The following is an 11412-nucleotide window of genomic DNA, read 5'->3' on the forward strand; positions in this document are numbered from 1 at the left end:
CCCACCCCGCAACTGGCCTGACATTCATGGCCAAAGCTATGCCTAAAACCCTTTGCCCCGTCCTCTCCTTGAGAGGACGAGAACAAGGAATGGAAAAAAAAAAAGTAAAGGAATCAAATTGCAGCAGAAGATCGAGGAAGAACATCTCATTGGACAGAGTCTGAAGGAAGGAAGAGATAAGAAACAAATGAGAGGGATCTCTGGGTGGCGCAGCGGTTTGGCGCCTGCCTTAGGCCCAGGGCGCGATCCTGGAGACCCGGGATCGAGTCCCACGTCGGGCTCCCGGTGCATGGAGCCTGCTTCTCCCTCTGCCTGTGTCTCTGTGCCTCTCTCTCTCTCTGTGTGACTATCATAAATAAATAAAAATTAAAAAAATAAAGAAACAAACGAGAAAGAAAGAAATTAATACAAACTTCATGATTATGATATGGAGCCAACACATTCAAATTCTGTCCACAAAGTAACTCAGGCTGCTTTGCTGAACCAGTCTGTTCACCAGGGGCGCTGCTGAGGCTGCCTGGAAGGGCCACCAATGGGCTCCCAAAGTCCTCCCTCTAACGGCTTAGGCCATCACCACCACAGGAAAGTATCTTTGCAGCCATGGCAAGGGGCTCCTGGAAGCCATACTGCTGTTGGGCAGACAGGGTGATGGAGGCTGCTGCTGCCATGGGGGAAGAAAGAGGGCATGGTGCCAGCATCACACCCATAGATGGCATCATATCTTTTCCTTGAAGCAAGCAAGAGACCCCAGAACCCACAGGCATACTTCCCAGTTACTGATCCACTGGAAGAGGGCAATGGTACCCAGGTGGGTGGGGCCCTGGTCCATCTGTGGTGGTAGTGGCTGCATTCAAGGAAGTGGGGGTCCATTAAGGTTATGCTGCATGGGATGTCCAGCATGCCTACCTGTCAGGCTGGGTAATGGGTGTGGGAGGCTGTGGGGGCCACCTCCAGGCCCACCAAGACCACCTCTGTGCATGCCATGGTAGGGCCAACTCTCTGAAGTGCCAAAATTCATCATCTAGAGTGGGCAGCTCTGGGTAGTGGCCATGAGAGATGGTGGAGGTGGATTGTTGGTGGGAGCAGCAGGCCAAGGTGCACTGTCCAGGGGCGTGGTGGTGGGCCCAGAGGTAGAGTCCATAGGTGCTTCACCAAGTTCAGCCCTAAGGGACAAAGATTCTTTATCCATCCATGCTTTATCTTGAGCTGACTGGGTGTCATCAGGCCTTTGGAATTTGCAATCAAAAGCTTTGTGACCACACTTGGTGTGCACTGTGGTATTGGCAATGTTGTGAGTCTCTGAGCTCTGCCAGGGTCTTAAGATCCTGTTATCATATTCCTGAAGAGTCCTATTCAGGCAAGCCAACTACCGAAGCTGCATCTTCCATAGATCATCCTGATCTGCAGGGGTCTCAATAGCCTGTTTCTGGATGCTTCTTATCTGTTCCAGGGCTTTCTTCACATTTTCCATGGTGTTGGCAGAAGCTAGGGCATGACGTGGCTCACCTTCTCTGGGCAACATCTGGCCATCTTTGCTCCCTGCTTTTCCTTGACAGACCCATTTCCCCCGATCACAATCTTGACATTACATTCCTTCTTTATGTTCCTCAAGATGTTCCCACTGGGCCCAATCAGCAGCCCCAAGAAGTTGATTTCTGGATACTCATCTTGTGGACTCACTACTTTATGGCTCACACATGTTGCTGGAAGTTTGTCATCTGCAGGAGGCTCAAAATCAGGGTTGAGGGCAACCATCTCCGGTGAGATTGTGCTGCTCTTCTTCAAGCGTTTTGCTGGTGCAGAACTCCCAGGTGTTAAGCCTCTTTGCCTCCCTATTGTAGATGGGCTCAGGGTCAGGAGGGGATGCCCAGGTCTCCCGTGCACAGTTTATGAGTCAAGTCTTCCATCTGCAGTTGGACTATATAAGCTCTTTCTTGTTCCCGAGTAAGTCCAGGGGGGATAATTGTAGGCATTCCTGACTCACCATCTTCCATTCCGTTGTACCTTGGTTCCAGTGGCTCCTCTTCCACTTTGTACTTGGGAAGTCTGGCGGCATCGTGGCATTTTCTCTGGTCACCATGGAGCCTCCTAGGCCGGCCAGTGGCAGCTTCTTCTTCCTGAACCTTCAAGGGGAGGGGACCTGACAACATTGCCATGGAGCATATGGAGCCCATTCTCTCACACCTCTGACAGTGGCTACACCAGATGTACCCGGTCCATTTTTTGGAAAATGTTTGCTATAAAACAATAAGCCTCTTGTTGCCTGGGTGGCTCAGTCAGTTACATGTCTGCTTTTGGCTCAGGTCATGATCTCAGGGTTCTGAGGTGGAACCCTGCATCTGGCTCACTGCTCAATAAGGAATCTGCTTGTCCTTCTTCCTGTCCCTCTCCCTCTCCCTCTGCCCTTCTCTCTTGCTTGTGTGCTCTTTCTCTCTCTTTTTGTAAAAAAATATTTTATTTATTTATTTATTCATGAGAGAGAGAGAGAGAGAGAGAGAGGCAGAGACACAGGCAGAGGGAGAAGCAGGCCCCATGCAGGGAGCCCAACACAGGACTCGATCCCGGGTCTCCAGGATCATGCCCTGGACTGAAGGCAACGCTAAACCGCTGAGCCACCCAGGCTGCCCCTCCCCTCTCTCTCTAATAAATAACTTTTTTTAAAAAGCAGTAAGCCTCATCATCTATTGTGAGATAATCATAAACTATCTGTTACTAATAAGACTTAAATCCTAAAATATATTGTTTACTGATTATATTCAAATATTCAAAGTTATCCCGATAATAATGATATCAGTACTGCAGCAGACACTTTGAGTGCCCCACCCAAAGCCCTTTGGCCTACACACTATAGGTTGTCTACTGTGAGTAACTGTGACTTTCTGCCTGGGAATGTTTTGCTGGCTACCACAGCATTCAGGACCCTGTGCATGGCAAAATGAAAGTACTGCAAAATTACTGTCCCTCAGGCAGCCCTCAACCAGTGAAGGATGGGAGTTAGTAGTTAAATAGCCCAGCTCTCTATCCCCTTGGTTAGATAACTCTGAGATGTATCTTCTACACTAGCTCCTAGAGTTCCACAGTAGGATTCTTTTCCAGTTTCCCACAGTCATAACTTGCAAAAAGACATGCCTTTTGTTGGCTTCTTTCCTTTCCCTGTCTTCTGTCCCCAGTCCCCAACCAGCCCTTTCTGGGATCCCCTCCCAAATTGACAACACTCTAATCTTTGTTTTACAGTCTAGTTCTGGGGTAGGCCAAACTAAGACTCCTACTAACTTTTTTTTTCTGACATATTTTGCTGGATGGAAGAGCCAGTAGGCTATACAGTAGACATCCATTGCCTTCAGTGCATCCGTGTGAATATGGTATATGTCATTTCTGTTACAGTAGAATAAAGGATTATCATAAGCATGTAAACTGATTGACCGTGACACAAGAGAAGATTGCAGCTCCATAGAGGATGGGTCCCCTGGAGAACAGTGCCACACCTATGATCTCTCTACTCCCAGTCCAGTTCCTGGTGTAAAGAGCATTAGTTGGTAGAAAAATACCTGAAAACACCCTTTATTTCTGATAAGCACCAGGTGTGAGCACAAGGAGACAAAAATTAGAAGTATTTCCTTTTTTGGTAACTTTAGGGGAACTTTTCCTTTTCTTTCTTCCTTCCTTCCTCCTTTTTCCTTTCTTTTTTTTTAAAGATAGGTGAGGCATCTCAACTTCAACTTGTAGAATGGTGTAATAAGAATCTCCAAAAAATCCACTCCTCATAAAAGCAAGAAGAATGCTGGATAAAATGGTCATAATCAATATTTTCAGGACTCTGGAACTTAATTAAAGGCTTACAACAATATTAAGAATGTTTATTTGAGAAAAGTGGCTGAATCTTGGTAAGAACAGCAAATACTGTGGCATTTTACCTTGCCCTAATCCTACCCCTCCTTCCCATTTCTACAGTAGCCTTGAAAGCCCACAAAATCACAATGGGATCTGGGAAACCTGGTAGTTTAGCATTCACTGGAGGGAGAATAGAACAGCCTTGAAAGTCCCTAAAAATCCCAATCCCAGAGAATTGTCACTATTTGACTTGTCTGTCAGTTAACTAAAAAGCTCCATTCTTAGAGCTCATCTTTATTTGACCCGACTCAGAACTTTCTCTGTGCAAACAACTCTACCTGCAGGGCATTTGTACAAGCAATCACTGGCAATTATTTAAAATCACAGCTACCTGAGATGGTATTACAAGTTGGCATTAACAAGAGGCTGACCAAAAAATTTAAAGTAAAAACTGGGGAATAAGATCTGTAGGGTGCTTTGAAAAGCTCTGACATATTGTCAGGAATCAAGAAGGCCACATGAGAGATGCCTGGGTGGCTTAGTTGGTTAAGTGCCTGCCTTCGGATCAGCTCATGATCCCAAGGTCCTGGGATTGAGCCCTGCTTTGGTATCCCTGCTCTGTGAGGAGTCTGCTTCTCCCTCTGCCCCTCCCCCTGCTCAAGCTCTCTCTCACTCTCTCTCAAGAAAATTAATAAAATCTTTTTTTTTAAAAAAAGGCCACATGAATGTGTTGGGCTGTGCCCATGCCCTGAAAAGACCTCAGAAGTCCCTAAACTCCTACCTCTGGCCAATATTGAGGCTCTTCACAAGCTAGCACAAAGGTACAAAACTGCCTGCTGGAGCATTTGAAGCATGCCCCAAAACGTACTGAGTGAGCCTCTCAGCAAATGCTGGGAGACTTATTGACACAAAGCATTTAAGAAAATCCCTGCTCCATGGATAACTGACTGTTATGCTAACCATACAGAGACTTCAGTGGCTACACACAACACAATTAATATAGATTTTATAGAATGAGTCCAGGAAAGTCATTAAGCATACTACAGATCAATATCTCTTATGAATGCAGATGCAAAATCCTTTTTAAAAATCAGCAAACTGAATTCAGCAACATATAAGAAAGATTATATACCATGGCTAAGTGGCATTTATCACAAGAAAGCAAAGTTAGTTTAACATACAAAAAGCAAGCAATGCAGTACATCATATTAATAGAATAGAGAACAGAAATCACATGATCATATCAATCGATGCAGAAAAGCATTTAACAAAATCTAGCACCCCTTCATGATAAAAACTCAAGAAACCAGGAATAGAGGAGATCTTACTCAATCTAAGAAAGGACATTTACAAAAACCCTACAGCTAACATCATACTTAATGGTGAAAGTCTGCTTTCTCCTAAAATCAGGGACAAAATAAGAATGTCCTTCTACAAGAATTCTCACACCTTCTACTCAATATTGCAATGGAGATTATAGCTAGGGCAATCAGGCAAGAAGAAGAAATGAATGACACACAGATTATAAAGGACGAGGTAAAGCTAGTCACAGATGACATGGTCCTATGTGTGGAAAATCAAAACGAATTGACACCAAAATGATTAGAACTAATAAGCAAATTCAGCAAAGTTGCAAGATACTAGCTTAGTATACAGAATCATTTGTATTTCTATACACCAACAATGAACAACCTGAAAATGAAATTAAAAGAACAGTTGTAGGGACGCCTGGGTGGCTCAGCAGTTGAGCATCTGCCTTCAGCTAAGAGTGTGATCCCGGGGTTGGGGATCGAGTCCCGCATCGGGCTCCCTGTGAGGAGCCTGCTTCTCCCTCTGCCTATGTCTGCCTCTCTCTCTCTCTGCCTCTCATGAATAAATAAATAAAATCTTAAAACAAAAAGAACAGTTCTATTAGCATCAAAAAAGAAATAGGAATAAAAAGGATACATTTAACAAAAGAGATTACAAACAAAAATAAACAAATGACTCAGTTATTAGTTGGGCAATGGTTTGAGCAAGCACTTAGCCAAAGAAGATCTACAAATGGCCAATGAACACATGAAAATATGCTCAATTCCATTAGTCATTGGAAAAATAAAAGTCAAAACCACAATGAGATGCCACTCACCAGTTTGGCTATAATCAAAAGACAGACAATAGCAAGAGCTGACAAAAATGGGGAGAAACTGGAACCCTCATCCACCACCAATGGGAATGTAAAATGGTGCAGCCACAGGAAAAACAGTCTGTCAGTTATTCACAAAGTCAGACACAGAGTTGCCATATGACCTAGTAATTCCCCTTCTAGTTAGATACCCAAGAGAATTATGCCCACACAAAAAACTCGTACATGAATGTTTATGGCAGTATCTTTCATGATAACCAAAAAGAAACAACTCAAATGATGAATGGATAAACAAAATGTGGTATATTCATATGATAGATTATTATTCAGCCATAGAAAGTAATAAAGCTATACATGCTATAATGCTATAGCATGCTATAATGTGAACAAACCTTGAAAACATTATGCTAAGTTAAAGGAGCCAGGCATAAAAGGCCACATATTATATGATTCCATTTATATCAAATGTCCAGAACAGTCAAATTCATAGAAACAGATAAAGAGATTAGTGATTTTCCAGGGGCTGGGGAAGGAGGAAATGGCAAATGGCTACTGATACAGGGTTTTGTTGGGGAGTGTTGACAATGTTCTGCAATTACATAGTAGCAATGGTTGTACAACTTTGTGAATATACTGAAAACTATTGAATTGTATGCTCTAAAAGGATTCATTTTATGATATCCCACATATCTCAATAAAGTTGTTATTAAAATATAATAAGCAAGAAAATATAAGAAAAAAATAGATGGGGCAGGAATACTTACCAGCTACAACCTCAATATAGGGAAGTCACCTGGCCTCCTGGGTAACATCAAGGCAAAGCCCTCAAACTACTTTCAGCATCTTTTGAATCCATCAATGTAATTTCAGGGTACAATAGGGGATTGCAAGCGACTGGGATAGTCCCTTCAGGAAACTTCCTGAAAATGTAGTTTGGGTACAATTTCTGGGAGCAAATGAAGAGAAAGAACAATCCTACTTGAGCACCTGTCCCTTGGCATGCCAACCAACAGTGATGGGTACAAATATTTGTAAACTGCTTTAAAAAAAACGGAGGGACACCTGGGTGGCTCAGTGGTTGCCTTTGGCTCAGGTCATGATCTGGGGTCCTGGGATTGAGTCGCACATTGGGCTCCCCACGGGGAGCCTGCTTCTCCCTTTGCCTATGTCTCTGTCTCTCTCTGTATGTCTCTCATGAATAAATGATTTTTTTAATCTTAAAAAAAAAAGATGTAGAGAGGAAGTAAGCAGCAAAGCTGACACACCTGCTAAAGGGGAGGAAGTTGAAAGAAAAGATTGCTTCAGGGCCAACTTCATGCGTTGTATAGGGTCCCACATTCAGAAGGGTCTTGTGCTTGGTTTAATGCTGTGCTGTTGCTGTCTTGAAATTCTTTTTTAAAAAATAATTTTTAATAGATTTTATTTGTTTCAGAGAGAGAGCACAAGCCAAGAGGGAGGCAGGGGCAGATGAAGAAGGAGAAGCAGGTTGGATCCTAGGACCCCAGGACCCCAGGATAATGACCTAAGCCAAGGGCAGACGCTTAACCCACTGAGCTACCCAGGCACCCTGCTGCCTTGAAATTTTTAATGTTATCTCCAAACTTGTGTTTTGTAAGGGAAATCTGATGGAACAATGGAGCATGAGTGTGAGAAGAAGAGATGTGGGCAACATGCACGTCACTGTTCATTGTCACCCCATTCACATGTAGCATTCATGAAATCTCCTAAGTACCAAATTCTAGTGGATCTAAGATGCATCAAGAGTTCAGTGACACTAAAAATGAGTGCAAGTTATGTCTATGTGTTATGTCTGTGACTGAATATGCAGGGCCACTGACAGCCCCCAGAAGGCACATTTACCACGTAAACTAGAACTTGCTAAGATGTCAGTGGCGTTCTAAGAAACACAAACAACCCAGGGACCTTATTATATCCTTTCTTACTCCTGTTACTGCATTGCATTAGCTAACCATTTATTCCAAAAATGATGACAAGGAAAGGGAAAGGTATAGCAACCTTTAGCTCCTTTCCTTTCAGTTTTTCTTTACTCATCAGTAAGCCAAAAGTGGAGTATTGGTAGAATGTGAGCATATCTAGAAGTCAAATAAAAATACTTGGCTTCAGGGCCCCCAGTGGCTCAGTCGGTTAAGTGTCTGCCTTCAGCTAGGGTCATGATCCCAGGGTCCTGGGATCAAACCCTGCATTGGGCTCCCTGCTTAGTGGGGAGCCTGCTTCTCCCTCCCACTCCCACTTTTGCTCTCTGTCACTACCTTGGTCTCTCTCAAATAAATGCATACAATGTTTTTCTTAAAAAGCAAAAGAAAAAAATACATAGCTTCATCTTTTTAGGGTTTCCACTGTTCGGGTAAGAAGGAAATACAAATGCATGTATGAGCTACAAAATACTGATTGTATAATTTTGGCGATTCTGCATACAGGTAAAAAGTAGCATTGAGTAATACAAAAATGAATGGTAAAATTCATGCTAATAATTCAAATTCTTAATTTTTCTTTATTTAGAACCACAGATTGCAAATAAAAAAAACATCATGACAAGTCAAGAGAGAGAAACCATGGGAGAAAGGACAAAGTTTTCTATTTTAGTACTGATAATGGTACTTATTCCTGCTTTTTGAAAAAAAAATGGCCCCACATTTTCCCTTTGCACTAGGCCCTGCAATTTATGTAACTGGAGGTTGCCTTGATAAGTACAGTTGTGATTTTCAAAAAGTTTGCTGCTTCACAAGCCTACACTTTATGTTGGAGTCATTGTGTGGGTGTAAATTGTGTGAGTGGGTGTGTGTTAGCAGGGGTGGGGAAAGGTGGGGAAGGTGCTGGAGAACAAGCTGACAGTGGCAAATCCAAATTAAGAACACATAGAGGGGTTTCAGAAAAGGCGGTGATAGTTGGACTCTCTGAGGGGCTCACTCTCAGTATTAAAGTCACGGAAAAAAATGCTGAAATATTATCATCTTCAATTTTCCAAGTCCAATGATGAAGAGATAGGGGTGGAGGGAGGAGTTTCTACTTCACCATGGCAGCAAAAAGGTTTTCAGAAACCTGAGTGAGACAGTTCTCCCTCAAAGCTAAATGTACAGAATGTGAAGGAAAATCACAATTGGTCATGAGTGTCATTTGTTGTGAGATACAAAGCCATCTCAAGCTTTTCTCCATGTTTTACCCTTTGGCATTTTTGAGGAAAAGAGTTGCTGCCTCCCAGTGCCCAGGCAGTGAATGTTTTCAAACACACCACCTCTCTCACCACAGAAAATGAATTTTAGATTATTTTCTGTTTCTTTTTTTAAAATTTTACTTATTTATTCACGAGAGACACAGAGAGATAAAGAGGCAGAGACATAGGCAGAGGGAGAAGCAGGCCCCATGCAGGGAGCCCGATGTGGGACTCAATCCCGGGACTCCAGGATCATGCCCTGAACCGAAGGCAGACACCCAACCACTGAGCTACCCAGGAGTCCCTTTATTTTTAAGATTTTATTTATTTATTTATTCATGAGAGACACAGAGTCTTTCTATCTCTTGACATCTATTTGAAGTATATATTATCCTATAATACAATAATATATAATAAAATAAATATATATAATATATAATAAAATAAAAAATTTAAAGATATAAAATTGAAGCTCAGTAAAATCAAGTAGTTTGCTCAAAGTCACACAAAGAGCTTAGGAAGAATCCAAATCTGTTACTGCTTGACATAATGAATGGGATACTGGATCTTGTTCCCTTACTCTCTAAAGACAACACATGGTTTTCTAATTTGGTGTTGGCTGTATGGTTTTGTGGGCAGGAAAGGATGATGATTCACTTTAGACTGAGAGCTACTTCAGACATTGTAAAGGTCAGCTGATTAGCAATCTTAATTCCATATGCAACCTTAATTCTCTTCTGCTGGGTAATGTGTATTCATGGATTCTAGGGATTATGACTTGGAGATATGGGGGGACATAATTATGCCTACACATATATGATATGAAAATGAATAAACATACAATTTAACAGTAAGTTGGGAGACTTCAATACTCAACCCCCAAAATTGATAAAATAGTTAGAAAATCAGCAAGGATATATTAGACTTGCTGTGCCTTCTGTACACTTGATTTAATTGACATCTATAGAACACTCCACTAAACAACAACATAATACACATTCTTTCAAATACACACAGAACTTTCTGCAAGATAAATTATATTCTAAGCAATAAAACTAGCACCAATAAATTAAAAAGAGTTGAAATAATTTAAAGTATATTCTCTGGAGCACAATGGAATTAAGTTAGAAATAAAAAAACCACAAAGAATTGTCAAATCCACAAATATTTGGTAATTGAATATCACTTTTCTATCTGTGGGTCAAAGAAGAAATTACAAAGGAAAGTATTTTTTTAATTCAATGAAAATGAAAATGAAATCACACCATATGAAAATGTAGGGGATGCAGCCAAAGCAATATTAAGAGGGGAATTAAATCCACAAATAGTTATGTTAGCAAAGAAGAAAGATCTCAAATCAATATAGTAAGCTTTCACCGCTGAATCCCAAAAAAGACTTAATTAAAAAAAAGAGTTAATTAAACACAAGGCAAGCAGAAAGAAGATGATAGAGTGCAAATCAGTGAAGTACAAAATAGGAAATCATTAAAGAAGGACCGGTAAACCTAATTCTTTGAAAAGATTGACAAAACTGGGAGGCCTGGGTGGCTCAGCGGTTGAGCATCTGCCTTTGGCTCAGGGCGTGATCCCAGATCCCGGGATTGAGTAAGGCGATAGGCTCTCTGCATGGAGCCTGCTTCTCCTCCCTCTTCCTATGTCTCTGCCTCTCTCTGTGTGTCTCTCATGAATAAATAAATAAATAACCTTAAAAAAAGAAAAGAAAAGATTGACAAAACTGATAAAACTTCAGCTAGACTGATCAAAAAAAAAAAAAAAAAGAGAGAGAGAGAGAGAGAGAGAGAAGACACAGACCACCCAATTCAGGATAAAAAAGAGGGGACATCACTACTGATCTTACAAAATACAGAGGCATTATAAGGGAATACCATGAACTACTTTATAACAACAAATTAGACAGTTTAGATGAAATGTAAAAATGCCTAGAAAGACATAAACTAGCAAAACTGACTCAAAAACAAATGGAAAGTTGAAATAGATCTATAACAAGTAAATAAATAGATTTAGTGATTTAAAATCTTCCCACAAAGCAAAACCCAGGACCAGCGGATTCAAAGATAAATTCTATCAAAAATGTAAAGATGAAATAATGCCAATTCTACACAAACTCTTCCTGAGAGGAGGGAACAATGCTCAATTCATTCTATGAGGCAGTATAATCATGATATCAAAGTCAGACAGACATCACAAAAAAAGAAAATTGCAGAACAACAACCCTCATGAATACAGACACTATAATTCTCAAAAAAAAAACTAGTAAACCAAA

The 11412-nt window shown here is 41.3% G+C and overlaps 1 pseudogene; it reads right to left on the minus strand.

The window, feature by feature from the left end:
- Positions 1-465: 465 nt before the first annotated feature.
- On the minus strand, positions 466-2080 carry LOC100684431 (annotated as a pseudogene).
- Between the last annotated feature and the right edge of the window lie 9332 nt (positions 2081-11412).

This window comes from Canis lupus, chromosome X (assembly GCF_011100685.1).
Source record: "Canis lupus familiaris isolate Mischka breed German Shepherd chromosome X, alternate assembly UU_Cfam_GSD_1.0, whole genome shotgun sequence".
Lineage (NCBI taxonomy): Eukaryota > Metazoa > Chordata > Mammalia > Carnivora > Canidae > Canis > Canis lupus.